General features: G+C 39.0%; 1 protein-coding gene and 1 long non-coding RNA gene across 51 annotated transcripts in view; both read left to right on the forward strand.

Annotated features, from left to right (window-relative positions):
• Positions 1 to 24,444, forward strand: part of PHF21A (PHD finger protein 21A) — a 200,824-nt gene that overhangs the window by 74,114 nt on the left and 102,266 nt on the right. The gene's annotated exons all lie outside the window — the stretch shown is intronic.
• LOC146405270 (uncharacterized) lies at positions 18,524 to 22,463 on the forward strand. Its single transcript, XR_014837025.1, has 2 exons — positions 18,524 to 20,643; positions 20,710 to 22,463. It is a non-coding gene; the product is annotated as an uncharacterized LOC146405270 (long non-coding RNA).

The following is a 24,444-nucleotide window of genomic DNA, read 5'->3' on the forward strand; positions in this document are numbered from 1 at the left end:
GTGGTGTATTTTACCTCAGAGACGATGCTTTTTGAAAGCTACTTTTTGCTGCTGTTCCCCAGGAAGGAGTACAATCTGCTGATGAAATTTGAGATAACAGAAGTGTTTGTCAGCAGCAGCTGAATGGAGCAAAGGACTAAGAGACTGCTATATTTATCTTTAGGTAAATTTTGCAGTTTACTAGGGGGAAAAATGTGCATAGCATGCAAGCAGATTAACTCATGTTAATCCAGCAGCCTCTTCTCTGGCAAGTAGAAGAGAGGGTGTGTAGCTGTGGGCCTGCACACACACGCAGGTGCTGGGTGGACTTCCTTCGTCTCCACAGCTCGGCCAAGAGCCACAGATGCCGATGAATTCTTGCTTTTTTAATTTTAATTTTTTATAAAAAACCTTAATTCCTGTTTTTTCCTCTCACCCATCAAAATGACGTAATTAAAACTTTTCTATTAAATGATAGTTTCAGGAGCTTGGACTCTGGTCTTGAACACGGCGTTTAATAGTTATGTGTAGTACTGCAATTGATGAATTAGACGTATAGAAGCACCTACTTCATTCCTCTCCCAGAGATCCTTATATCAGTAAGTAACATGCTGGCAGAATTAAGGTGTCTGCTTCCAGTTCAGCCCTCTTTTATTTCTTGCTGCTTTCTGTGATTCGGCAGCTCTGGAATTTGCTTCCCTGCATGGGCCTCTCAGAAGCCAGCTCTCCCGCTCTCCCCAACACGCTCACAGTCAGCAGAACAGGGAAATCACACTGATCAGCACACCACTCAGTGGATCAAAGGAAGCCAGCCACTTTCCTTCAACAAGACCCAGCGGTATTAGTCACTATGCCTTCTCCTGCCGTGAGCAAGGCCACTGGAACGCTGCTGGCAACATTAGTCTCTGTGTAAAAAGCTGCTTATGTTCCCTTTGCCTTGGCTTTGGCTTTGGCTTAGGCCTCGGCAAGGGGGAGAAAAAGGAGAATTCCTGGACAGCTAGTATCTCTCCTCTGTAAAACTTGGTGTGAAGCATTTCCCCCTATTGGCAGTCCCTAGTGGCAATCCCTAACTCTGCTGGGGAAAGACTTGGTAATTTTCTTTTAATTGTGAAAGAGCAGAGCCCCACAGCAAATTGAACATGTGGTGACTACAGGAGTTATATGACGATACAGTTTTATTTTGATTGAATTAATCACAGGTCTGACAAATCTACAAAATTTTTTAAAAAGCCACAGTTTTTGGTACTTAATCTCTTGATTCTGTTTGTTTTTACTATTTTCTGAGGAGTCTTGTTATTTTGTAGGAAACCTATGAGCCTTCATACTAATTAGTTGGATATAGTTGGCACTTTGCTCCTCAAGGCTCTAATGGGGGTATAATTCCCTCTCTTGTAAGCAGTTGGCATTTCAGTACAGTTTACAATATGGAACATAGAAGGGACCCCCTGAGTAGGACAGTGGCTGCTCTTTGTCACTTGCAGCTGTGTTTGCAAGGGAGCCTGCTGGCAACCAGCAAGGAGAGTGCCGTGACAGGTGGGAAGAGCAAAACCAGAAAATATGCTTCTCCTTTCTCTTAGCCTCTTTCTGTTCCCTTCCTTCCCTCCACCCCTTTCTACCTGACCTTCTGTTTTTCTTCTCTTCCCCTTTTAGAAGCCATCTGTTTTCCTCTACCAGTTCTGTTTGGCTTGCAGATGCCACTATGCAGGAATACACTGTGTTGGAGCTAGCGTATGCTTGACCTGTACTAAACGTATGTATTTGGGCTGGGCTCAGCCTGATGCATTGAAGGGAATGGTGAGGGCCTGGCTTATAAAATTTCATAAATTTTACACACCAATTCTAGTAAGCAGAAAAGGACAATGTATATTACCACCTGAATCTGAAAAATAATATAAGACTTTTCAATGGCTGGCTCTGCAAGTTATGCATTATTTTCTGTTAGAGATGGGGGAACATTGGTCTGGGTGTAAAAAAGCTGTTAGGTTCACTTGCCTTAACCTGGGCCTAAGCAGAGGGGGAGGAAAGGAGGAAGATACACTAACAGCCAGTATCTCTTCTTTCTAAAACTTGGAGGAGTTCCCCTCGTGGCTTGGCGGAAACGAATCTGACTAGAATCCATGAGGATGCAGATTCCATCCCTGGCCTCGCTCAGTGGGTTAAGGATCTGGCATTGCTGTGAGCTGTGGTGTAGGTCACAGACGCATTTCGGATCTGGCGTTGCCGTGGCTGTGGCATAGGCCAACAGTTATAGCTCCAATTTGACCCCTAGCCTGGGAACTTCCATATGCGGCGGGTGCAGCCCTCCACCCACCCCACCCCCCAAAAAAAGAAAGAAAAAGAAAAAAGAAAAACTTGGTATGTGAAGCCTTTTCATCCCTGTTGTCAGTAACACAAGTTCTCATCCTGCAGCGCTAGTTTAGCTGTTCCTGCACAGGCACCAGTCAATGTCTCCCTTCTGTGTTCTCCCGTCAGTTGCCTTCTCCTCAGGCATTGCTGATGGGAATGTAAAATGTTGCAGCCACTTTAGAAAACAGCCTGGCAGTTCCTCAAAGTTTTAAGCATAGAGTTATCATGTGACTCAGTATTTTTACTCCTAGGTATATGCCCAAGAGAAATGAAAACATATGTCTAACAAAACTTGTACACAAAATGTTCATGGCAGCATTATTCATGATAACCAAAAAATGGAAACAGCTCATCAACTGACAGATGGTTAAATAAAATGTGGTATACCCATACAATGGAATATTATTTGGCAATAAAAGGAATGAAGTACTGATGCATGCTACCATGTGAATTAATCTTGAAAACATGCTAAGTGAAAGAATCAAATCACAGAGTTCCTGTCATGGCTCAGCGGTAATGAACCCGACCAGTATCCATGAGGACGCAGGTTCAACCCCTGGGTTAAGGATCCAGCATTGCCCTGAACTGTGGTGTGGGTCCCAAACATGGCTCAGATCCCACATTGCTGTGGCCTTTGTATAGGCTGGCAGCTGCAGCTCTGATTTAACCCCTAGCCTGGGAACTTCCATATGCCACAGGTGCGGCCCTAAAAAGACAAAAAACAAAAAAGAAAGAGTCGAATCACAAAAGGCCACAAATTATATGATTCCATTCGTATTAATGAATATGCAAGTTTATAGGGACAGACAGTAGATTAATGGCTGCCCAAAGCAGCAGGGGTGTGTGTGTGTGTGTGTGTGTGTGTGTGTGTGTGTGTGTGTGTGGTGAGGGAATGGGGAGTGACTGCTCATGTGTTTGGATTTCTTTTTTTGGGGTGATGAAATGTTCTAAAATTGATTTTCGTGTTGGTTGTATAACTCTGTGAATATGCTAAAAGCCACTGAATTTGTACACTTTAAATGAGTGAATTGTATAGTATGTGAATTATACCTCAATAAAGCTATTTTTAAAATTATTACTATATATTTCATTTGGTCTGAGGGCACTGAATTGTCTTTCCTAAGGTAGGGACTGGGAGAACCCATGTTCCTAATAAGAATACCAGTCTAACAAAGGTAATCACTTATTTGCACAGTGTGTCCTTGTTTGCCCATAGATGAAAGTGGCACACATAAAGACACAGTGACTTCTCTAAGATTTTACAACCAATAAATGATAGAGCGAGTATTTAATCTCAGGCTTTCTGATTCCCAGTCACTGCACCCTGGTCAGAAGTGTCAGAGCACTGCAAAAAAAGTAATGGTGACCCTTGATGTTTTCCAGGTTCTTAATTATGCTTATCCCTTTCACCTCTTGAATATGACTAGAAAAGTCGCTGACTTTCTCCGTCTTGCTTTTCTTATCTGGGAAATAGAGATAAGAATGCCTCGCATTCCAAAAGTCACTTAACTTCCTGTCTTGGTTTCTTTATCTAGAAGAGGGAGCTAGGAATGTTTCCTGTCTCATGGGCATATAATAAAGACCAATGAATAAAAAACAATTATGAAACATCTTACCAGGCTATAAAAATTCTTATATAATAAACTATCAAAGAGTCTTGTTTCTTCTCCTTTCCTTTATGTTGTGCAACTTCGCATTAGTGGGATGTAGTAATAACCACTTATATCACTTTTCTCTAAGGAACTCAAAGCACTTTATAGACATTATCAAATTAATCCTGCCTACCTCCTTGTGAATTACACAGGAGCTGTCATTAGAGGAGCCTAGAGTGCAGAGAGGCGAGGTGACTTGCCTGAAGCCTTTCTTTCAGTCTGGGTCTATACTATACCAATTGCTCATTTATTTGCCCCTAGTGATGTTTATTTGGTCAATTACATTCTCTCTGGAATTTGTCACTTGTTAAACATGAAAACAGTGCCTGAATAGCTCTCCTGAATCATTTTAGGTTAGCTTAAACTTTATCGAGGGTAAAGCTGTTTATTTTGACCTGACCTAGACTAGAAAACAGTGTAAAACTCCTGAATATACACTTTGACTGGAGCATTCCCTATGGGGGTGCAGTGCCAACTGTGTGTCCTGCAGTGTAGACAGGAGGAATCCTGGAAGAATCTTTGGAAAGTACTCTCATTTGTCCAGACACTCTTAACAGAGTGAAGATAGACTTCCTTCCAAGTCCTTGAGTTTTACAGTGTGTTTACATGTAGCAGGCTCCTTTACCATCTGGATTCCAACCAAGATCTTCCCCACCACCATCATCATTTAATATTATTTTGATCTTATGGCTTAATCCCATTACCAGCCCTTCTGACAGAGAAATATGTATGTGAGGAATGTGTGAGATGATTAGAAAAGCCTGTATGAGATAGCCTTTGGGTAGCTTCTAATAACCCCCCAGATAGAGTGGAGCCTGACCCATCTACTGGAAAATACTGCATTCTGGCTTTTCTCTTTCCTGATGTTAAGGGAAGCTCTTGTGTCTTGCTGAGACTGTCCTGGCACATTTTTTGCTTGTTTGGGTTTTTTTTTGGGTGCAGGTTCTCTTTTGTCGTGTAGATCTCTCATCTTACTTGATGGGGGCACACTTTCCCCCCACTAGAAGCAGATTTTCCCTCATATTAGCCCTGGTGGTGTACTGCCCCAGGGGAGGCGGCCCAGTGCTGTTGGCACTGTCCTGTGTACAGTTAATTAAACCTCCTGCTGTGGACTGGGTTTCTGCCGCCGCTGTCCACTGATGTGTGTGAATTGAGTGAAGCACATGTACACGAGCTCAGGCGCACTCGTGGAAACAAACCCTGAAAATAGCAAAATATGAAGTTGGGGCAAAGCCTTCAGTTTTTAAATAAGCTTGGTAATCTGGCTAGCTGAATGCCAGAGCTCACAAAGCTGAGAATTGCATTTCTGAAGATAAGACGGGCCCTTTTTGTGTTTTTATCTTTTCTTCCCCAAATGTATTGAGTTTTAATATGGTGCTTTATCTCTGTGAGCAAGAAAACAGAACCCAGTGGTGCACTCATAGGCCCCTGGGTCTCCTCACTTCTCTGATGACCACATCCCAAGAAGGTAAACCTTATCCTGAGTCATCTTCCTAAGACATGTGTCTGCCATAGCCCCATTGCAATGTAAAGGGAACTCACAGAAGGCAGCAGTAGGGCTTTCCAAAAGCTAGTAATCTATACATTTTAGAGAAAGGAAGTAGGCCCCTTCCCTCTTTAAGTGTGCAGAGAGAACCTTGATTTCCACCCTTTCTTTTTTGAAATAGTTACAGTGCTTTGAATCCTTCTTGTGATTCTCTTTATTAGGACCTAAAATGCTTATTTAAGAAAAAATAAATTTTTTTTCTAATTATCATCTTGCTTACTTGGGTAAAATATAGCAAATAATCAGGCTGGGGTAGCAATGGAGTCTTGAAAACATACCAGTTGCTGAATCAGGCAGCTTCTTTGTTCTTTTTCCGCCCATCCCAACTCCACTCAGCAAATTTTAACTGTGTATTTTCGTATGAACTCCACCCACCAGGAATGTTTTTTTCAGCTCCTCCTTTGTGTTCATCTCTAGCATACGTGTGCAGACACTCATGACCATTAGTAGAGAGAGAGGACACATACATACATGCGTAGTCCAACAGGACACTGCATCATAAAGAATTGGTTTGTGATATAGATAATGAGAAATGAGAGGGCAAGGAACCCACATGGGACCTGAATCCAGAAAGGCAGAAGGCATGGAGGCAACCTAAGAGGAGTCACCTGAGCAGAGGCAGGGATATAGCATCGAACATGATGTAAAGAAGAAACATAAGAACATCACTATGCTAAAATTTTTTCATGAAATGTGTTGGGAAACAATGAAAAGGAAGACTGAGTAGTTATGATAATAGGGCCTGGTACCAGAAGGCTTTAATTGACCACACTGTCCCCAGCCTAGAACTACACTTGCTCAGAGAACTTTGGTCAGTACCTCCCTTTGAATGGAATGCTTTAGCATTGGAAGGGTGGAATGAGTTTGTATTTGGAGGAAATAGGGTTTCATTGGCCTGCTTGTTTGCTTGCTTGCTTGAACAATAGATTTGTGGAACTAAATCAATTCTCTGTCCTATAGAAAGAAGTTAAGAGAGCAGGGATTTTTTTCCTTAAAAAGAATTTGGTTTCCTAATTGTGAAATCCTGGCATGTTTGCTTATAGATGAGAACGTTTGTGAGGGAAAAAATCAGTTTAAAGTTGAAAAGAGTTTGGATAGCTTTCACAGAAGCAAAATTGATTTATAACATTGCTTCCTGATCTGGGGTTGCCTGAAGGAGTAAGAGAAATCTTACAGTTACCTTTAAGTTGCATAAGATGTCCTATAGAAATACTTGGTTTGAAAGATAAAATATGGGATCCAAATGGGGGTGCTGAGGGGCGGGGGAGGTAGTAGTTCCCAGGACCCTGGCAATGTAAAGATTGGGAGTTTCTGTTGTAAATTATAATTTTAGATTTGAGTAGGAACAGATGACCCTACAGTTTCCAACTGTGTCTTTTACCTTAATGTGAATTTTTAATTTTTATTTTTCCACTTGTTTAAGGTACCTTTTCATTTAATAATGTATTCTCCATAAAGCCAAAAGGAACCTTTAGCTGTAATGTAGTAGGCTTTTGAATAGTAGTTTGATTTATTTCTCTTTATCTTGTGTTGTGTCGAGAGTTGCTGTTATTTATCTCGTTTAAACAGTAGTGCTCAGATTGAAATTTGATTCTAGTCAATTCTATTACGATGAGTTTACCATCTTCTCAAATATAGTACTCCTCTAATGCTTTGTTACTATATCACGAAGGTAAAAACAAATTTACAGCTGTTAACCACAAACCTAACCTTTCTTCAGTTTGCTTGATTTACTACAAATTAAATTATATTATGCCTGATATAAATCATTAAGTATATAATTTAAAGCAGTTGCCGTGATCCATCTTTTAGTGTTTTCTGCCCTCCCATCCAAGTCTGGAACTTCAAGTCTGAAAGGTAGTGAAATGATTAGAAAACTGCCTTTTTGGAGTCCTAAGCGACCATTCATTTCCATGTTGGTTACGACAGCGGGGTCCCTTCAGCTCAGAGCCGGAGACGCACACATTGCATTCAGGATGGAATGTTTGCTCCTTGACTTGTCTGCCTGATTTAAATATTCATACTTCACCAGAAGGAAAAAGCTGCTGACTTCTAAAAGTGGGTCAGTTTTTTTTTTTTTTTTTAATGGCCCTTTTGGCACTTTGCAACGTGTTAATACTGCCTTAGAGCTGGGGAATAGTTTGGCAGAGTTCATCTTTACACTTCAGGGGCCAGGGCTTCACTAGGCCAGCGTAAGGAGAGAGCACTGCAGATATTAATAGCCAGAAGACTATGATATGGGCTTTATTTGCCTTTGTGTTTGCTTTTCTAGATGTAGAATGCAGTGTATTAACTAGAAAGGACTAATTTGAGAAAAACCTTTTATGTGTAGATGAATGATAAAGGTGACAGTGTAAGTGAACAGCAGATGTAGCCTGTGTCTTCAGCTGCGCGGCATTATAGAATAAAGTCCACAGTTGCATAGATGTGTTTTATTTCTCTATTTGCATATGATAATTTTTAAAAGAAGTCTTTGGGTAGAGTAGGATCATTGTTAGGTCGTGAATCTTATTCCTACATCATTTATTTAAGCTTTATGGTTATATAAAGTGTACTTTATATTGATTGAGTTTCTTAACATGTAAGGGTCCTAAAAGGCATTTTTTTTTTTTTTTTGTCTTGTTAGGGCTGCACCCTTGACAAATGGAGGTTCCCAGGCTAAGGGTCCAATCGGAGCTGAAGCTGCTGGCCTACGCCACCCCCACAGCAAAGTGGGATCTGAGCCGCACCTGTGACCTCCTACCCCGAAGCTCACAGCAACGCTGGATCCTTAACCCACTGAGCGAGGCCAGGGATCAGATCCGCGTCCTCATGGTTGCTAGTTGGCTTTGTTAACCACCAAGCCACAACCAGAACTCCTAAAAGGCATTTTAAACATGAACATTATTTTTTTTTTCTTCACACAATTAAAAACTTAAATATCTTTCATGGAAAGGAGTGGTAAGACAGTGAGATAAGAAAAGGAGTGTTGGAATAATAGGAAGTACTCGAAGCAGAGCAATCTCCTGGAGATCCTGATTACCCTGTCTTAGTCCTAAGACATAAGTGAGATTAAGAGAGTTCAAATTACTTGTTCAGGAGAAATGTGTAACATTTCACCAGTCTCTTCCTTTAGTTCCACAGGGTTTACAAGAATGAGTCGATGGTTTCAGTCTAGTCTTATAATGTGTCCATGGCCAGTTCTGTACCTTTTCTTAGATCAACTTGAGAGGTGATGGATTCTCCCCAGACTGCACTGATCGCATAAACTGATATAGCTTCTTCTAGAATCTTCTTCATCATTGTCAAATTCTAGCTCCCCCTTTAAAATGCCCAAAGACTTGTCTAATGATCTGAAAGTTTGGCTCAGGAGTTCTCTGGTAACTCAGTGGGTTAAGGAGTTGGTGTTGTCACTGCTGTGGTATGGGTTTGGATCCCCGGCCTGGGAACTTCTGCATGCCTTGGGTGCAGCCAAAAAAAAAAAAAGTTCAATTCAGGAATCCCTAAAATTTTGAAATTTGCTCTACTGAGGAATATGGTTGGTCATGTGGCTCTCCCAGAGACCCAAGATGTGTTTGCTTTTATTAAAATGATAAACACTGTATTTAGTTGTCTGACAGCCTGGTAAATAACCAGATATTATTGAACTAGTAATTCTAGGAGCTATTTATTTACCTTTCTTTAGACGTTGTGTTCCAAAAGATTGTTTTGTAAATTTAAATTTGTGTTAAATATAGTAGAGGAAATTGCCGTTTTTAATAGCTGAACAGACGTAGGATTTAAAAAATAAATTAGATGAATCCTGTTCTCAGGGATCTCGTAGTGTAGAATTTTAAGGAATTCTGGGGTATATCTTTGCTACAAGGCAGAGAATCTTTCTGTAATAGAAATGCCTACTACTGAAGTATTTAAGGATTAAGTGTCATGTTGTCTACTTTCATATGGTTTATGAGGAAAAAGGGAAAATGATGATTTGGAGGGAAGGTGGAAGGATATATAGATATTTGGTTTATCGAAGGGATCATTGTATTATTCTTTGAACTTTTCTGTACTTTGAAATTTTACAAAATAAAAAATCATAAAAATAAAAACAAGGAATGCTTTCTAATTTATTTTAGATTTGGGTTTTCATGTATTAGGCATGCTTACCAAGCAACAAATTAGGCAGAACCTGTACCTTCAGAATCCTGACATGCATACTTCACTAAGTAGATCCTACCACCCGCAAAAGATGCAGGTAATCCTGGACTGCCTATATTTGAAACCAAGGAGAAGAGACTTGGAACTTTCAGATTAACTCCTTGGTTAATGTTCCCAAGATAAATTTGACCCAGATGACTGAAAAAATAATCGGTTTTCAATGAGTTTAGTAGGGTGCAACAAAAATGTCATTGCTCAAAAGAAATTACCACAACACTTCCATCAGTAGCCAACATAGTCTTTCTCTCTACATTCCACATGTTTCCAAGATCTCATTTGTTAGCAACTTATCTTTTCCATCCTTCTGGCTTTCTTTTTGTCTTTTTTTTTTTTTTTTTTTTTTTTGGTGACTTTTACTGGGTTTCTAAAAAGCATTCGTATGTGCAGATACAGTTTTAAAAAATATGACCGATTCTGCCTCTGTATTTCACATTGGGTTGGTGGGGGGCAATAGGAAGGAGATGATGGAAAAAGGAAAAAGAATAGGAGGTTGGATTTTTGTATATATCCTAATGAGGAGAAAGACACGAGAGCATATATCTAGTGCTCACTGGATTATCATCACCATGAAAAATCGGCAAGGAAGACCTATTAGTTGTGTACAGACATGTTCAAATTTGGTACACTGACAAAGGATGGGGCCAGCCTAGGGAGTCCTTACCCTTGCTAGATCAAGAGCCTTAATCTTGTGTGGTAAGTGGGTGGGTGTGGATGTGTAATATCCTACTGTGAGCTCTGTCAGTGTAGTTCTAAGGGCGAATAGATTTACTTTTAACTGACAAGGAAAGGAGGAGCTCTTCCTGGGTTTTCACTACCTAAGTAGGCAATTAATGAGAGAGAATCAGAGCTCTAAGAAAAAATTGCAGTGGTGTTTAAACTTGAACATGGAATCTTCCACTCCCTAAATGTGCAATTTGGTATAAGATACTTCAGGATTGAATTGTAAACTTGTGTTTACCAGCAGGACTTCTTAGTGCAGTCCTTTAGCACATTCTCTTACGTTTCTACACTAGGTTGTGTTAGTTGCTAAACCCTGAGACACCAACCGTTTCTCTCAAAAATCATCTTAGATTGTACAAGGGCTACAGCGCCCCAAGCCCTGACCTCTCCCCACTTTTTCAAAAATCACTGTCCATACATTATATCTTCTACTTATAATTATATTGCTAAATTATATTGGAATTAAAGAATCCCTAAAAACAACTTAATCATAGTCTATATAACAGTGTTCTTCTTTGTTTATAAGTGTAAGTAGTATCATCACTGTGTAGTATAGATATTTCCTCCCACCACCAACCCACCCTGCTTCTTCCCTTCATTCATCACTGAGGTGGGACCACTAGATTTAATGAAATTCTGTTTCCTGTGTGACTTGTATTATGTTCTACCCACTAAAATACAAGAGTAGAGTGAAAAGTCACTTGGGATTACTGCCAGAGGTTGTTCGGAAGAAACCACATCTAGTAACCCTGTTATATCTGGCATAGTTCATACTCAGAGCCAGCACGAAAAGACTCAGAAGGTTAAATTCTCCTACTGGAACATTTTCAGTTACATGTGCTTTAGGCGTATAAAAGGCCTAATAATCTCTTTTACCTAAAAATGCTGTTCTTATCAAATAATAGTTAACTTACTGGGTTTTTTTCTCCCATAGATATGTTGCTTGGAAGTCTTGGGAAAATGCAGGAAAGGAAACAGATTGATGGGCATTCAGTATTTTTCGTTCATGCAGATATTTTTAATCACAGGAAAATTTTTAAATTATTTTTCTGACTTTAGTCAAGGACTCTATAGAAAGCTGCAGATTGTGCAGTTTTGACTGGGATCCTGATAATGATCTATAATTTTAGTTTCTTTATAATAGTGACCTTTTGTCTTGACTACTAAGAAGGGTTGAGTGAAATACAGAACTAAATTCAGTCTTTATAATCTACAATTGAACCTATACCTATCCTGATTTTCAAAATATTACTGACTGATCTGAAGAATATGACTATTAAGAGTTTAGGTCTCTAGGTTTAAGTTAAGAGCTCTCTGTGCTGACCCTTACATGCTTCCTGAGAATTAATATTATAGTAAAAATTATTGGTGAGCTGCTTCTTTCCAGATGGGCCCTCCGTTACGTACACGTCTGGTCTTAGACTTCCCCATACATCCGCTTTGCCTGGGACAAAGACCTCTTTTGGATTTTCATGACCACACATATACTGATTAGCTAAACCTTTATTTGTAAGTGTAAGCAGACAAGAAAATGTTACTAGTTATATGAAGAGAATCAATAGCTTGAACGTGGACAATGAAGCTGAGCCATCAAACCAAATTCTTCACCCTGTCTCTACTAACACAGCTAATGTAAGAAAATAGGAGATAACTTTAAAAATTTTCATTAGTATTCTCACTGAGGTTTTAAAGGATATTGTTGCATCAGCAAAACAAAAACAGGCTATCCTGATGACCCTCAGAATAAAAGTCCAGTTATTGTGTCCTATAAGGTCTCATGGCCTGTCTTCACTTCCTGCTCTCCTCCAGCCCACTCTTCCTGATCCAGCCAAAGAGGGCTCCTTGCTGTTCTTGAACATGATGGGCTCTTCTCACTTCCCAGGCCCTTCTCTCTGAGTGGGAAGCTCTTTTTTTTTTTTTTTTTTTTTTTTTTTTTTTGTCTTTTGTCTTTTGTCGTTTTAGGGCTGCACCTGTGGCAGATGGAGGTTCCCAGGGTAGGGGTCTGATTACAGCTGTTGCTGCCGGCCTACACCACAGCAATACCAGATCTGCAATCTACACCACAGCTCACACAGCCACAATGGAAACACCCTGCCTGGGAGGCTCTTAAATAGTCACATGGCTAACTCCTTTACCTCCTTTAAGAGACTGGAATGTGATCTGGCATATGGTAGCTGCTCAATAAATAGTTTTTGAAAGATTGAAATTAAATAGTAAACCTAGGGAGCTCCTGTGGGGCTCAGAGGAAATGAATCTGGCTAGGATCCATGAGGACGCAGGTTTGATCTCTGGCCTCGCTCAGTGGGTTAAGGATCCAGCATTGCCATGAGCTGTGGTGTAGGTCACAGATGCAGCTTGGATCTGGCATTGCTATGGCTGTGGTGTAGGCCAGAGGCTACAGCTATGATTCACCCCCTAGCTTGGGAACCTACATATGCCTCAGCCGTGACCCTAAAAAAAAAAGACAAAAGTAAACAAACGTAACAGAAGGAATGAATAAGAAAATGGACTCTGCAAGAAGATGAATTAGTAATTTAGAAGAAAGCTAAATTCTGTAACATATCAAAGAGATAGAAAATACGAGAGAAAAAATAAACATGCAAACTAGATCTAAATGATTTAGTATCTCTATAATGGAGGAATTTCAAAAGAAAAACTAATCAAAGAACTTAAGGAAAAAATTTCTGTGCTGAAAAAAAGCATCAGGTCTTGAGATAAAGATCTTAGCATCAGGTGAGATTATTGGGGGAAAAAGGGACTCGTCCTATTGCTAAAAATGTTAAGTCCTTAAGGAGAAAAATCCCACAAACTACTCAATAGTTAATAACAACAACCAAAAAGTTAGTTATAAAGGAATGAGAGTCAGATAAACATTTAATTTTTCATCAACATAAGGGTACAGGATTGTGACACTAGAACTTTAGGAAAGGAGTCATTTAGATGTGAGGATAAAAGAAAGATGTTTTGGACTCCCGAAGTATACTTTTCATATAGCCTTTCTGAGGAAATTTTTGTCTGAAAAATTTTGGCTGGGTATGCTCCAGCCAAATTAGTCAAAATTAAAGAATTGGTAAACAAAACTAGAAGTTGATTCTTTGAAAAATATCAACAAAATTAACAAGCCATTAGCTATACTAACCAAAGGGAAAAAGAGAAGGAGATTATTCTGGGTGTTCTGGGTGATACAATAGCATAGGAAAAGGAGATGAAAAATATTGCTGGAACAAAAGATGTGTATTGTCATTATTTGTAGGTGATGTGATTGGCCCCCTAGAGAAACCAGGAAAATCAATGAATATTACTACAACTGATTACAATAAGGTGGCCAAATACAGGGTAAAATCAAAACCGAGAACGTCCCTTTATATCAGTAGTATCCTGTGAGGAAACAATAATGGAAAAAAATTACCGAGTTACAAAAGCAAGAAATCTTTTAAAAGACAGAAGTAAACTTAACAAGAAACGTACACTCTGTGGACCTTTACCTTTACCTAGGGATGTAAAAGGGTTTGAATAAATGAAGACCTGCACCTTCTCTCTGGATGGAAAGAGTCAGCATTTTAAAGAAGGTAATTATCCTGATATCTAAAAATTTGGTAGTATTCCATTCACAGTCCCAGTGGATATTTTGAGGAATTTGACAGATTGATTCTCAAGTTCACCCACATGTAGCCAAGGAAACTTTGGGGAAGAGTCCTGGGGGATGCTTCAGTTCTGGCCCAGACCTGTCATCCAGCTGCTACTAAATAGCGCCAACATCCCACAGGCTTCTCCAGCTCAGCATGTCCCACACTGAGCTCCTTGTCTTCTCTCCAGCTTGTTTCCCATGATGTTCCTTGCTGCTGTAAATATTACTGCTGTCCACTGTAACAATCAGGCCAGACACCTGAGAAGTAGCCTTGATGGTTCCCTTTTACTCATCTCCAAAATTCAGTCATTAGGTCCTGCCAGTCTTCCTCATAAGTAGCTCTTAAATCTGCCTTCTTTCCGTAATCATTACTTGAGTCACCCCATCATCATCTCTTGCTTAGCTGATGAAGAGCCTCTTTGGGGATCTCCTTGCTTCCAGTCTTTCTCCCTTCCAGTTACTCTAGAGTGAGTCTTCAAAAATGAAAACCTGAATCATAGCTGAAAACCACCTAATGTCTTCTCTTTGCTCCTAGGATCCAAATCCAGAATCCCAAAATGACTTAAAATGCTGCGTGATCCACACCTACTTTTCCCACCCTCTCTTCATTCCACTCTTTCTTTCATTCATTCCGAACACCAGCCATTTGGGGGCTTCTCTTGGACCCTGATCCTTCTGTGCCTTTGAACTTAACCATTTTTCCTTCGGAGGTGCTGTTCTCCCTATCTTGGCAAGCTCATAAGCATCCTGTAGGTCTCAATGTAAAAACTGCTTCCTCCTGGGAGCCTTCCCTGTCCCCTAGATCAGGTTAGGTCCAACTTTAATCTAGAATTCATTATGTTTTATTTTTATCTTTTCTTCCTTCTAGGTTTTAAACTCCGTGAGAGTTAGGACATCATCTTTTTATTCAAGGGGATTTTCAGTGTGCCTAGAACAATGGGATATATTCAGTAAACGTATATAGTGAAAGAATTAATTACCAGAATCAAAAACATACTAGAAAGTTATAATAGGTGAAATAATAATATGCTGGCAGGAACAGACAGATCAGCAGACCAAAACAAGCTCAAAAACAAAACCTTAATATAAATTTGAATTTAACATATTATAGAGGTAGGGAAAGATGGATTATTTAATAAGTGATATTAGAACAATTGGCCATCTACTTAAGGAAAACTATCAAGTGAAATTCCTACACTAGTCAGGACTGTTTTGGTTGCAAATTACAAACTCAACTCAAACTAGCTTAAGCCAGAAAGGCTTTATTGGAAGGACTTAAAGGTATCATTGAAGGGAAGGTATAACTGAACAACTAAGCTTCAGGGAATACAAACCTCTTCAGCCCTCGTAATCTTGAAATCTACTAAGATATTCTTTCTCTTACATCTTACGTTCTCAGCTTTTTTTTCTCTTACGGTCTGCTAACTCTCTGTGTGCCGGCAGTTTCTAGGTTCTAAACTGTTCGCCTTTTGAAGAAAAGTTCTCTCTAGGCTTATCTCCGTGTTGAACATCCCCAAGGAAGTACTTTGATTTGTGTGGCTTGGGTCACATGCTTGCCTACCATCCCCACCTAAGGCTTAGAGCAGTTGCTGTGCCAACAAGACCAGGTAGTGTGAGCTCCTGTACTGACTGTGTGTTGGCTTCTGTGGGGGCATGTGTGTGCCTGTAACTGTGTGCAGTGAGGGGAGGGTGAGGGCAAGAAGAAGGCCTCCTCAAAAAAAGGACCTAGGTGGCACAGCCACAGCTGCAGGGGGATTTGTGATGAGCTGATGGTCACCCTAGTTTTTGTCTGCTCTTACCTCTATTTCACACCATACTCAAAAAACAGATTTCAAGTGGTTTCCAGATAAAATATAGAAATATAATAATGCTAGAAGAAAGTAGGTTTGTTGGTTTTTTAAAAAATCTTGGAGTGTGGAAGACCTTCCATAACATGATAGAAAAAGACTTAATAACATAACGGGAGGAGTTCCCATCGTGGCTCAGTGGAAACGAATCTGACTAGTAACCATGAGGACACAAGTTCGATCCCTGGCCTCACTCAGTGGGTTAAGAGAACGGCATTGCCGTGATCCATGGTGTAGGTTGAAGATGTGGCTTGGGTCTGGTGTTGCTGTGGCTGTGGTGTAGGCCAGCAGCTGCAACTCCAATTCGACCCCTAGTCTGGGAACCTCCATATGCTGTGGGTGTAACCCTAGAAAGACAAAAACCAAAAAACGTAAGGGGAAAGAAAAAGAAGAAAAACTTTCTCGAAGGCAAAGGCAGTAAAAACAAAATTCCAAGAACACAATAAAAAACTCCAGAAAAGTATTTTCAATACATGTCTGACAAGGGGTTATCAGTCTTAAAGAGTTCTTAACGAATCTCTAAGAAAAAGATGAGCATCCCAAGGGAATAGTAGGCAATGGACATTAGTAGATGGTTCACAAAAGAAGTAAAAATGTTAGTATATGTATAGAGAAGGAAACATCAATAGACAAAATCACAATGAATACCACTTTACTTCTGCCAGATTGGCAAACATTACAGTATCCATCAACTATTAACAAGGATAGAACAGCAAGAAACCATGTACACTGCTGGATGAAATGTAAAGTGGTTCAACCACTTTGGAAAACAATTTTGTATTTTCGACCAAATTTGAAAAGGTGCGTAAGTTATAACCCATCAGTTCTACTCCTGGGTGTATATTCCAGAGCAACACTGTCCAAAGAAATAGAACAGAAGCCGCACATGTCATTTAAAATTTTCTAGTAGCCACGTTACAAAAAATAAACACATGATTCATTGTAATTATATCATAATGATTAATTTTCCTTGTACATTTCAGCAAATTAAACCTAACTATGAATTTATTAAATTGTATTTAGATATAAATACATTTTAAATACTGTCATTTCAACATATACTCAGTATTAAAATTACCAGTGTGATGTTTCCTTTGAAATCTGGTGTTTCTATTTTGCATTTATAACATAACTCAAGAGTAACCACACTCCAAGTCCTCAGTAGCCATCCATGGCTAGTGGATGCTGAACTGGACAGTGTAGACACTCTTATACTAGAATATTCATAGCAGCCTTTTTAATAACAGCAGCAAATTGAACCAATGTAGATGTCCTTTGTCAGGATAGAGAAATTATGGTAAATAACCTCAGTGGAATGCTGTACTGTACTTTTAAAAAATGAACTATAGGCATATATGTATGAACATGGAGAATTTCACAATATTGAGCGAAAAAGAAATATAAGTCACAGAAAAATACATTAAAACCGATAAAGCTTTGTGTGTAGATAGTTACATAAGTGGTAAAGTTGTAAAAGAAAAGGAATAATAAAAAATTTGAGAATGGTAATCACCTCTTGAGCAGAAGGAGAGGGATGCAGTTGGAGAGGGGCTCACAGGGATGCAAAGATATTGATAATAGTCTGTTTATTGGAGATAACGTATGTATTGTATACACATACATATACATTCATGCAAACTTACGTACACACACTCCTATTCTCATGTAAATCATTGGCTGTATTAAAATCATTAATGACCAGTAAATAGGAAGTGATACTCATTTTCACTAATCAAAGAATGATAAATTAGAACAATAATGAAATTTTTTTGCTTTCAAACTGGTAAACATATTTTAAAGCTGTCAGGTCCATGTACTTGTAAAGAACAGACAAACAGGCAATTAACACACTATCGATGAGAATATACAGCCTCTCTGGAGAGCAGTTTTGGAGTAGGAATCCAAGTTTTAAACTGGCTTACCCTTTAACCTAGCACTCTAATGTCTAAGAATCCATTCTCAGGAACGAGTCAGGTAAATGGGTAAAGATATATTTATAATAAAAATTTTTTAAAAATTAAAAAAAGTGAGTTCGAAGGTGAGAGGCAGTCCATTGATACCTGACATTGAACGAATGGAGGGAGCCTCCTGTGTCACCAGTGATGTTCTAAAACTTCACTTGTGTGGCGGTTAAACAGGTGCTTTCATCACAGCTGATGTTAAACTGCACAAATATTATGCACATTTCTGTAAATTTCACAACAAAATGTTGATTTTTAAAAAGAAAATATTTTTATAAGGATGTTTATTAAACCTTTTTTTTTGTTATAACGGTGGAAAATTGAAAACATTCGTTGTAGAGGATTGGTTAAATGAAGTATGGTGTATCCATAAGTACAATTAATAAGAAAAAGAAGTGAACGATGTATGCTTTGACATGACACACGTCCACGATGTACCGTTAAATAAAATAAGGGCAGAACAGTGTGCGATATGCAATCCCAATACTGTCACATAAAATTAGGAAAACATCAGAAAGAATAAATCAGACAACAGTGCTTATCTCTAAGACAGACAGATGATTACTTGATATTTTAATATTTTGAAAAATTTTAAATGAAGTTATATTATATTACATTTATTTATTTATTTAGCCTTTTCTAGGGCCGCTTCCTGTGGCATATGGAGGTTCCCAGGCTAGGGGTCAAATCAGAGCTGTAGCCACCAGCCTACGCCACAGCCACAGCCACGTGGGATCCGAATCGCATCTGTGACCCACACCACAGCTCACGGCAATGCTGGATCCTTAACCCACTGATCGAGGCCAAGGATTGAACCCACAACCTCATAGTTCCTAGCTGGATTCGTTAAGCACTGCGTCATGACGGGAGCTCCGAAATGAAGTTATATTACATTTATAAACAGGAAAATAGAAGGATATTCTCTTCCTACGAGATTGGCATCATTTTGTGTAGCAGAATCCTAAGGACACTGGATGTGGCTCTAGACTTTATCAAAGTCAAATTCTTTCTTTTTGAAAATGTATAGGTAAGAACAGTTTTCTTTTTAAAGCAGCACTTAGGATTTTTGGCTTTGGCTGTGATTTAAACTATCAGCTTATAGAGCTCTGGTTTTTGTTTTCGTTTGGAAAAGTTGGGAAAATGCATTGGGGAAACTGGGTAATTGTGTGACACAATCCAGTCTGAACCTTGGACCCAGAATGGCATTGCTAATTTTTGTTGTTGTTGTTGTTGTTGTTGTTGTTGTTGTTGCTATTTCTTGGGCCGCTCCCGCGGCATATGGAGGTTCCCAGGTTAGGGGCTGAGTCGGAGCTGTAGCCACCGGCCTACACCAGAGCCACAGCAACGCAGGATCCGAGCCGCATCTGCAACCTACACCACAGCTCACGGCAACGCCGGATCGTTAACCCACTGAGCAAGGGCAGGGACCGAACCCCGCAACCTCATGGTTCCTAGTCGGATTCGTTAACCACTGCGCCACGACGGGAACTCCGGCACTGCTAATTTTAATCAAGCCTCAAGCCTTTATGTCTCATCCCATTTCCATAGTCTCTGGGTAAGTGTCACTCCTGAAAACTTAAGGATAAGTGTAGTGTTAGTGAAGTCTCTAAAAGAAATAAGATGATTGCATACTTTGCCAGGCACTGTTAGGCGTTATAGACAAAACCAGAAGAAGAGATCCAGCTAAACCCTTTTGATTTGTTCTGCCTTAGAGTGCCTGTTAATCTAAAGAGAAAAGAATCTGCTAACTAAACAATTGAAAATATCTGCTACCTTGTTATGCGTGTTTATCTGAAACTCTATAGAAAGATAATGAAGTTGTGTAGTCTGCATGAACAGTGAGGTTGGATTCTGCCAGATCTCCACCTCATTGTGTCCTGTGGACTGTCTTTGGGTTCCTGTTTCTAGGCTTCAGCTCCACTACCTCCTTTCTCCCCTGTTTCTCACTAAGTCCCCTTACAACTGTAATAGTCTATGATACTTTGCTTTTTTTTTTTTTTAAAGCCAAGGAAGTGACATAATCAATCTGAGTTATGCTTGAAATTAATCTGGCAGCACTGTACAGAAAGGGAGAAATGGGGTGCAGATGTACAGTTAGAATCATGTTATTGCAGTTTAGGGGTAAGAAAATTATTTCTCTGACACAGATTAAGGGCCAAGAAGTATGAGGAAGAGAGATTGGGAATGAACAATGCTGCAGATGCAGAAGAATCAGCAGGATTAGGATTTGGTTGAAGCTGGACCACAGGGCAGAGGAAGAAGGAATTTCTTGTAGAACTGCACTCACTAATACAGTCTTTAGCTCCTTATGGTTCTGCATTATTTGCTGTTTAAAACATTTATTTACTTATGGGCAAATATAGGTAGATGCTGCTGTTCTCAAATCAGCATTTTTTTTTCCTGGTCATTCCCAGCCCAGCCCAAAATAGTAGAAATTGTTTACATAAACACACACACACACACACACACTCATTCACAAAATGTGGTTTAGAAATGATTTTCAAGTTCTGCACATTAAAAAATATAAGTGAAAATAGTTGAATGAAAGCATAAAATATTATTCAAACAGATTTTGTTGTGTTTATGATGCAAGTTATTTCTTTCTTCCTTTGTTTGTGGGGGGATGCTGCACCCACAGCATGTGGAACATCCCAGCCCAAGGATTGAACCTGCAGCACAGCAGCAGCCCAAGCCACTGCAGTGACAGCACTGGATCCTTAACCCACTCTGCCACAGAGAACTCCTTTTTTGGGTGGGAGGTGGTTTCCTTAAAAGACCTAAGTTTGTATTTTAGGGTTAAAAGATCTTTTTGAATTTTTTGTTTAAGGTTGTTAACAAAGTTAAATTTTAGTTATTTTAGGGTTAAAAGATCTTTTTGAATTTTTTGTTTAAGGTTGTTAACAAAGTTAAATTTTAGTAACATTCAGAGAGTAGTAGACTAATGAAAAGTAGCTTATTTATGTATTTTGGGTTGAAAAAAGAATACTTTCCCATTGTTTTCAGGTTTTTAAAAGTTTTTATTATAGTTGATTTACAGTATTTTATCAATTTCTGCTGTACAGCAAAGTGACCCAGTTATACATATGTGTGTGTGTGTGTGTGTGTGTGTGTATCCTTTTTCTCTTATTTTCTGTCATATTCCATCATAAGTGATTGGATATAGTTCTTTGTGCTACACAGCAGGACCTCATTGCTTATCCATTCCAAATGCAGGAGTTTGCATGTTTTCAGATTATTTTTTAATGCTGTTATTGAAATCACATTTTTGTCTCCTACTGATTCAAAGGGGAATCTCATGATCATAATGTTAGACAAATGTTACAAAAACCTGGGCAAATCCTATGATTAGAACAAAAGATTGTTCAGTGTCCTCTTACAATGAAAGGCACATTCTTGATTGGAGCAGGAGAGCTTATGGAATGAAAAAGTACTTTTCGGTTGTTTGACACTCAGAGAAATCAGAGAATAGAAACCAAAAATGTAGCTTGGTCCTATTCTCTGAATAGTTTTTTTCAGAGGCTGGGATTCGAAACCTACAGTAGCTTTTAATGTATTAGCAAGATGTTTTCCAGATAGAGTCAGTAGATTGCTCTATTGTTTCATGTTGATTCTTTGTCCAAAGGCCATTATGAATAACAACCCATTGTATTGGTTGTGTGTGTCAGGGCTTTCTTCTTGCCATAGGTAGTACTGCATTTCAATTTTGAGAATAAATATCAGTGAGAAAGATCATTACCAAATGAGTTATAAAACATCATTCAAAGGGTGTCTTTTAAAACGCTTTCATAAATAGAGTGTTTGATCCATCTCCCTCTCCCAATTTAGAAGTGCACATTTAAATTCTGTGCCTTTGTTGTTATTTTTACTGTGTAACTCTAGGTAGGTGAGTAAAAAACATTTGTGTCAATTTATTGTTATTAGAAATCACATAGAATTTATTGCTGGGTTTTTAGGTTATACTTAGAGAATATAACCACAATGAAGACAGTGAAAAATTTTTTAAACCTTGAGTTCAAAGAGAACTTTGAGAAGGAAAAAAAGTCTGTTTTCAGAACGGTTACTTAGTTGGGCCTCTATAATAGAATATATTGTTCGGGGCACTGATTATATGAGGAAAAATTCAACAAAAGTAGTTGTTAGATTTCGTGAAATTCACTAAGCATCAAGTAGAATTAATCAGTGAAAAAAGTATCTCAGAACATTACTTGTAAAAAATTTGCCAAATATTATGGGACTAGAAGTTGTCATTGACTTCCCGAGTTAATTCTCTGATATCCCTAAGGTTTAGTTCATCATGGCAGATTATCACTCTTTTAGGAGCTATTATTTATTTTATTTGGCTGGCCCCATAGCACGTGGAAATTCTTGAGCCAGGGATTGAACCTATGCCACAACAGCGACTGGCGCCGTAACAGTGACAATGCCAGATCCTTAACCTGCTGCACCACAAGAGAACTCCTGAGGAGCTATGTTTTGTTTTGGAAAGGTTAAATTCAGTTTAATGAACCATGATGACATCAACATTGGACCTGGGCTCAGCTTGGAGATTCAGTAGGATTCATCCTGCGTTCATGTAGTAAACACACTTAAATAAAAAATTAAAAACACCTTTAAAAAGGCAAGTTTTTAAAGTGTAAAGAAGTATTTTAACACATAGACTTTAATGTGAGCAATACAACTGAATCGGGAAGCCTTAAAGCACAAGGAGGGGAAAATTTTTTTTTCTAAAAAATATAATAAGTATTATTCTAATTATGAAAATAATATATTTTATTATAAAACCAATTAATTCAGCAAAGCAAAAATTGTAAGCTTAGCACCCAACTTAATATTTTGATAGGCAGTATTATTCTTTTTATAGAAATCAGTGTGAAATTGTCCCAAAAGAATCAAGGCTTTCTCGTTAGAAGTTCAAGGATGGATAACTGCATGTGCACCTACTTAAAAAACTGAGATAATTTTTTATTCTGATACCAAACAAATGTTGGGAAGTTGAAGTTTTCAGGTTACTTAAGAATAGAAGTGTAGTTTTTAGATGAGACAACTTTTTGGAGTTATTTTTTGTTGTATTTCCCCTAAAGCCCATCCTTCAAACAAACAAAAAAAAATTTAAAGAATTAACTACCAGCTTATTACTTCCAATTATAGTAAACATTTCTCTTTTTGTATCATTAGGCCAAAGTGAATTCCTTGTGAGCAAAGAAAGGAAATGGTAGTTTAGGCTGCTTTCCCTCAGTGTAATGCAGGGTCCCTCTGGATCAGGAGTGACATTTCCATGGTAGCCAACTTAGGAATTCTTAATGTACTTACAATAGACGAGAAAGTAAAATAGTGACCACTTTGGCTGTTACGTATCTTCCCAGTGTGAGTCGTATGCTGAAAAGAGGATCAAGAGGATGTCCACTGTACACTGATTTTTGAGAAGGTAGCTTTCCCCGTGGGAACAAAAGGTAGCTCCTCGTAGCTTTGGCTCTTAGTCCTCACGTTGGTGGAAGGTGAATCAGGAATGTCTTTAGCACTTGGGCATTTTAAAGATCTTAGCAGTACATTTAATTGACTGATTTGCTTCATTCATGAAGGAGTTGTATGCTTTAAAGACTTCATCAAATTGCATTGTATTTTGTGTGTTTTCTGTGCAGGCGGCTGCATTCAGGTGTAGGTAGTAGTGTTTTCGAAGTCCAGAAAGGGCAGGGTGCTCAGTTGCCTTTATAAAGGCAATTTCTTGGTTGACTGCGATTGAGTACAGAATTATAATACTGAGGGCCTAATTTATAATAGAAAATGCAGGAGCACAAACCTGTTAAACCCCTTGTACATGTATAAATAAGGTAAACAGTGGCAGATTAGCATAGGATATTGTTTGATGTGAATAATCTTAAAAACAAATTTCCTTGGCCTGCGCATGTTGTACCTGTTAACACAGAGAAAACTTGTAGAGATCTGTGCATCATGTTTGAAATATAATAAAATAAGGGAGGAAAAAGTAGAGCGATGTGAGACAGCTGCTGCTTGGATTGGCAGCCTATTTATAATCTGGGAGGCTTGTAGCTAGATTGCTGTGCTGTGTGCTGTGCTCTCACACATCAGATAGGAATGATGATTTGCGTGCGTATGTGCATGTGTTCCTACTCTCAGACTTTTAATTCTTCAGAGGAGGATTCCTTTTCCTGCGTAGAAATGGAGCATGCTAGCAAAAGCAGGTTTTCCGAGTTCTAAACATTGCACAGTCTCTCCCCAGGACCTGTGGGCATTTTTCAGTGCTGGGGCAAAGACCTGTGGTGGGCCAGGCATTTAAAGATGTAAGGAAGCTATAAGGCCTTTTCAGCATTCTTCATGAGGCCGCCTCTGCTGAGTGAGTGCGTCATGGGGGACAGAATGTCGCATTTCAGTACCTTTTGGCTATCCGTGCACGGTAGACAATAATGATTGCCAAGCCAACGTGTCTCAGGTTTTTTAATTATGGATTTAAATGCCCACAGGAGCTCTGCTCATATGTTAATTCCACCGTTTGACTTTAAAGGATTTTTTTTTTTTTTTGCATTTTCTGATTCAGATTATAAAAGGCAGTCAGCCATTCGGTATGAAG

Source organism: Sus scrofa, chromosome 2, assembly GCF_054392235.1.
Source record: "Sus scrofa isolate SSC_HxYL_T2T_F1_AM1 chromosome 2, Sscrofa_HxYL_maternal_Yorkshire_Landrace_v2.0, whole genome shotgun sequence".
NCBI lineage: Eukaryota > Metazoa > Chordata > Mammalia > Artiodactyla > Suidae > Sus > Sus scrofa.